Source organism: Lathyrus oleraceus, chromosome 1, assembly GCF_024323335.1.
Source record: "Lathyrus oleraceus cultivar Zhongwan6 chromosome 1, CAAS_Psat_ZW6_1.0, whole genome shotgun sequence".
NCBI classification, from domain to species: domain Eukaryota; kingdom Viridiplantae; phylum Streptophyta; class Magnoliopsida; order Fabales; family Fabaceae; genus Lathyrus; species Lathyrus oleraceus.
Window position 1 is genome coordinate 98,389,782 of NC_066579.1, and position 6,080 is coordinate 98,395,861.

A 6,080-nucleotide genomic window follows, 5' to 3' on the forward strand; every position below is an offset into this window, starting at 1 on the left:
GTAGGCACTATATATAGATTTTGTAACATGTTGAATGAATTAATGCCATATGATTTTTACCCTCTCAATTAATCTCTATTCTTTCTAAACTTCATCTTCCCCAATCCTCCAATTTCACCAAAATTATCCATCACCTCCATTGATTCACATACAAGCTTGTGTGCTTGTTCCAACAAAATTGACATCTTAAAATTATTCAATAATCTAAAAATTTAATTTTCTTTGATAAATAAGATAGGAGGAATAAGATAGGAAGCACTATTTAAGAATATGAACTTATACTTCTACTTAACATTAATAGGTAATTTTGTGTAGCCTATGTAGACCATCTATATCAAAGTGCACCCTTAATCTCACCTATATATATATATACCTATATAGCCTTTATCCATCCATATAACTTTTTTTTATAAATACAATGAGTGTAAAGCACAACATGGGAGTTGGATGCATGCCTAAAAAGGATGGTGTGCTACTATATCTAAAAAAATTCTACTGAAAAATTGGTAGACCAAATATACTTTTGTTCAATAACACTTCTCACTTCAATAAAGGTGTCGGCAAATATGGAATGCAATATGTGGGGTCTATTTAACGATTTAATTTTAGGATGATACTTTTTTATATTTTAAATTATGGAATTAATTAGTCAAAGAAAGAACATAAAGCTGAAATAAATAAATAAAAGAACTAAAGGGCATAACTATCACATAGAAATACAAAGAACAAAGAACAAAGAACAATGGTGATTGCTATCATGTGTGTATTCTAATGGATCAACTTACAATTTATAAGAGATGTATAACTTTTTTTTTAAGGTATATCAAATCATCAATCACTTGGGTTGGATCTCAATAGTGTGATCAAATTTTTTTATATTGTAAAGAAAAAAAAAATCTATTTTAAAGACATACAAACTTAAAATGATTATCTATAAACAATTTATTTAAAGTTTATAACAAAAATAAATTTAGTTAACTGTTTTATAATAAAAAATAAAATAAATTTAAATTTTGATATAAGTTATTTTTATAAATTATGTTTAAAACATTTAAAAAAAATTGTAAAAAAATATCATAATCTGTTCTGATAGAATCTCTTTAATAATATCATAATTAATGATAGTAAATAAACTCATAAGCCAATCCAAAAAGAGCTTTAAGTCCATACAATTAGCGTGTTTGACATGATAAATCACACATATTTTTTTAAGAATTGTTTATTTGAAAATTAAATTATTGACGTTGTATTTATATTGATATTCTCTTATTTTATTTTCTAAACTTTACATACTATTTCTAAAATATACTAAAAATATAAAATAAAAGACATTTTATTTATTATCAATAGTTTAATTCAAAATATTATTTTTCAGTAGTTCATGTTGTTCCTTTGGATTGACTGCATTTTATAAAATAAGATGAAGTTACAAGATATTTTTTTATGAAGAAGGGGACACATATACGACACGATGTTCCAGCATTTGTATAATATCTGATTCTTATCAGCCGACCATGATTATTGTTGTTCCTAACATAATTTTTTTTTGTTGGTTTCAATTAAATTTGCTATTACCTTTTAGTAATGCATTAATTAGATTTGTTTGACATATTAAAAGGACCAAATTAAGAGATTTAAATTTGAATTCAAACAAATCAAATATTTTTGGAGGTTTTTGAAAAACAAATTAAAACATAATCCTCTATAAATCTGGATGTGATCAAATCTTATGCCCATTGCAGAAAATCCCAGAAGTTTGGATTGCTATTTAAGGAGACTCAAACCTAATGTTTTAAGTGTGTGCAAGTAATGAAGATTTGTGTGTTAGAGTTTCTATTTTGAGTCTTTTGTTTGTGTTATTGTTGTGCACCACTCTAACGTATGCATTCATATCTAAAGACATAAAGTTTGGTTTGTTAGTTGAGTTGTAATTCAACATTCAATATTCTGATTATTGTTTTGATCACTAGGGTTAATGATTGATAGAAATCGAGAGGGATCTCATATTTAGGGGAAGTCTTAAATATAAATACACTAGTAAAATTAAGAAGATGGGCGTTGAACAAAGATTGTTCATCTAAGAGACTTTGTATTAATTCTATTGAAAAGTGAATCCTTTCTTGGATTGGAAGCCCCCCAGACGTAGGTGACGTTACACCGAATTGCGTTAATAATTCTTTGTGTTCTTTATTACTTTTTGATTTATCATCTAGTTTGTCAATTATCTATCAATTCTAATTTAAGATATTGAACATGTTGGCTTAGAGATATGGTCTAACATCTGTCCCCTTAAGAAAAGAATTTCATCTCACATCAAAGAAAGCAATATAAAAATAAGCAAGGATATAAATACCATTCCTTTAATTAAAATTAAAATTGAACTATCCCAAAAATATAACATTTAGCTAGTAAAAGATAGTACATGTTGAACTTTCCTCACAATTTGTTTCCATTGGAGTTTTGTGGGTCAGATGGAATAAATACTCTATTTGGTTTATAATATCTTTATTTACTATTTTTCTCACGAGACTTGTTAAGGAATGTGATTGAGTCTAGTTTAATCCTATAAAATTGGTTTGTAGGGTGAAAATTACCCTAAATTATAAGCACATATTCATGTCATATATTGTTCGTTGTAGGACTTTTAACACCCCGTTTGCGTCTAAGACTAGACATCTGAAGCATGAAAATAAATGGTGGATAGTCCGATAACAGAAATCTGATAGCAGGTGGTCCACCAGATCTTAAACGAGACTTTTGATACTCTGTTAAGAAATGTGATTGGGTTTAAGTCAATCCTATAAAACTATCTTGTAGGGTGAATATTTCCCCACTTATAAACATATGTTCGGGCCATATATTGTATGATGTAGAACTATTAACACACTATTTCACGCCAAGGACTGGACATCTGAAGCGTGGAAGTTTTGTAGGGTTGAGTAAGGCTCAACCATATTTCTTAACATGGTATCAGAGCCTACTTTAAGATCCAGTGGAGAACCTTCTATTAGGTTTCCGCTATCGGGTTACCTCCTATTAGGTTTCCGCGCACTAAATATCTAATCCTAAGCGTGAAAGAGTGTGTTAAAAGTCTCACATTAGATCATATATATCATGAACATGTGCATATAATTGGTGGGAAATCCTCACCCTGCAAGCTGATTTTGCAGGAATGAGTTAGGTACAACCACATTATGTCCAATCTCGGACATGATGGAGTATGTTAAGAGTCCCATATCGAACAATATATGACCTAAAATGTGATTATATGTGGGTATAATCCTCACCCTACAAGTCTATTTTATAGGGATGAGTTAGGCCTAACCATATTTCTTAACATGGTATTAGAGCTTGGTTCAAGATCCGGTGGGCCACCTGCTATCAGGTTTCCGCTATTGAGCCATCCACCATTTATTTCAACGCTCCAAATGTCCACTCATGGGCTTGAGGGGATGTGTAAAAAGTCTCACATTTGATAATATATGACATGAACATGTTCTTATAAGTGAGGATAATACTCACCCTACAAGTTAGTTTTGACTTCATGATCAATCTTAATGTTGCTTCTTTCAAACCTCCTCATTCATTTCTCTCTTCCTATATAATTTAACCACATCCTCGTAACTATTAAGAATAATAATTCAAGTGTGAGTTGGAGTCCCACGTTGGTTATAAATGTGGAAACTTGAGCATTTATAAGTGGGAGAACCCATACACCTATCACCTTAAGGTTTTGGGTGAATATGTGGTGTCTATCTCACTTGTGTGTTGCTCTTAGCCCAATGTTGATGCTCATCCTCATAACCCTAAAAATGGTATCATGAGCCTTGTTAGAATAAAGGGATCAACTTACTTGTATTGTAATGTCCAGGAAGAGGTGTCTCGTTGAAATCAAAATGCTCAGGAAGAGGTGTCCGTTAAGAGGAAACTCTTAAAGAAAGATGGTAGGTTTGAGAAGAAGAAGAGTAAAGTTATACATAATTCTTATGGTGGAAATTCTCTTTCTTTTAGGTGTTATCATTGTAATAAGGAGGGTCTTACAAGAAATATGTTCCCTGAACATTTGAATAATCACGGTGGAAAGGATAACAGTAATGCAACCATTGTGAAAGATGGTTATGAATCATCTAATGTCCTAGTGGTTTTATGCCACGACTTTAGCAAGGAATGGATTATGGATCCAGGTTGTACTTGGAACATGACTCCAAACAAAGCCGTGTTTGAGCAATTGTATGATCAAGATGGTGGATTAATGTTGCTGGGAAAAAATAGAGTCTTCAAGATTGTAGGAATTGGATCTGTAAGATTCAAGCTCCATGATGAGTCAATAAGGCTATTGACTGATGTCAGGTATGTACCTGATCTTAATAGGAACTTGATTTATCTTGGTGAAATTCGACAAGAAAGGATAGGTTTCCAAAGGAGAGCAAAGTATCATAAGGGTAATGAAGGGGTCGAAGAAAATCTTGAGAGGTATTAAGAGGCAAGACTTGTATACCCTTGAGGTTGAAGTTGTAAGTGGTTCAGTAGATGTGGCATCCATAAAACCTATGTAGAAGACTTAGCTATAACACAAGAGACTTGGTCATGCCAGTGAAAAAGGCCTAGTCGAATTGTTGAAACAAAATTTTCTATGTGGTGACAAGTTCGAAAAATTGGAGTTTTGTGAACCTTGCATATTTGGTAAATCCTACAGGGTGAGTTTTAGCAAAGGTAAACAAAGAACACGTGGATATCTTGATTATACCCATGACGATCTTTGGGGGTCTTCGAGGAATCCATTATAATCAGGTGCAATATATTTTCTACCCATAGTTGATGATTATCCGCGAAAGTTGTGGGTATTCATTCAGAAAGCTAAAGATGAAGCTTTTGAAATTTTTCAAAAGTTGGAAGAGTCTGGTCGAAAACCAAATTGGCAGGAAGGTCAAGAGGTTGAGGACCGACAATGGTCTTGAATTTTGTAATGAGGCTTACGACAACTATTGTGTTGCGTCTAGTATTGCAAGGCACAAAACTACTGTAGGTACTCCCCAACAAAATGGTTTGGCTGAAAGATTTAATTGAACCATTCTGAAAAGGGTTAGATGCATGATGGTTAGTGTTGGATTGAAAAAGGTGTTCTGGGCCGAGGTTGTTCCGATTGCATCATACCTGATAAATAAGTGACATTCGACTACCTTGGGAATGAAGAGACCTGAAGAAGTCTGGTCGAAACATCCACCTAATCTCGACAGATTTAGAGTATTTGGTTGTGTAGCCTATGCTCACATTAAGCAAGATAAGGTCGACCCTAGAGCTCTAAGATGTATGTTCCTTGGATACCCCGAAGGAGTCAAAGTTTATAGGTTGTGGTGCCTAGAGCTAGGTCATAGGGGGTGTATCAAAAGTCGAGATGTAGTTTTCAATGAAGTTGAGATAACTTTTAAGAAAACTGATGATGTTGGTCGAAGTTTGAAGATCTCTGAAGAAAAGCTGGAACATGAAGAGAATCATGTTGAGGTGGAGCATAGTGATGCTAAATTGCATAAAGTCGAAGAAGAAGCACAAGTTTCAGATGAAGATGAGGAGACTGATAATGACTACCTGCAGGCAAAAAACAGGTCTCGAAGAGTCATCAAGTCATCTCAAAGACTTGGTTATGCAAATCTCATAGCTTATGCCTTAATCTCTGCAAGTGAGATTCTGGATGAAGAACCTAAAGACTATAAGGAAGTTATGAGGAGTCGAGACAAGACTGAATTGCTGAAAGCCATGGATGATGAGATTAAATTTCTTTCATGATAATAACACTAGGAAGCTTTGAACATTGTGAGACTTCTTCTTTTAGAGTAACACCTTTGTGAGAGACACACCACATATTCATCCAAAATTTTAAGGTGATAGATGTATGAGTTTTCTCACTTATGAATGCTCAAGTCTTCCACATTTCCAACCAATGTGGGGCTATTACACACACTACTCGCACTTGTTATATTTTAAACACCCCCTCAAGTGTGAGTCCACAATGCTCCCCTCGAGTGGAAAGTCTTTTGTCCATATACACTTATACCGCCGTTGACACATTTTCATGGGCATTT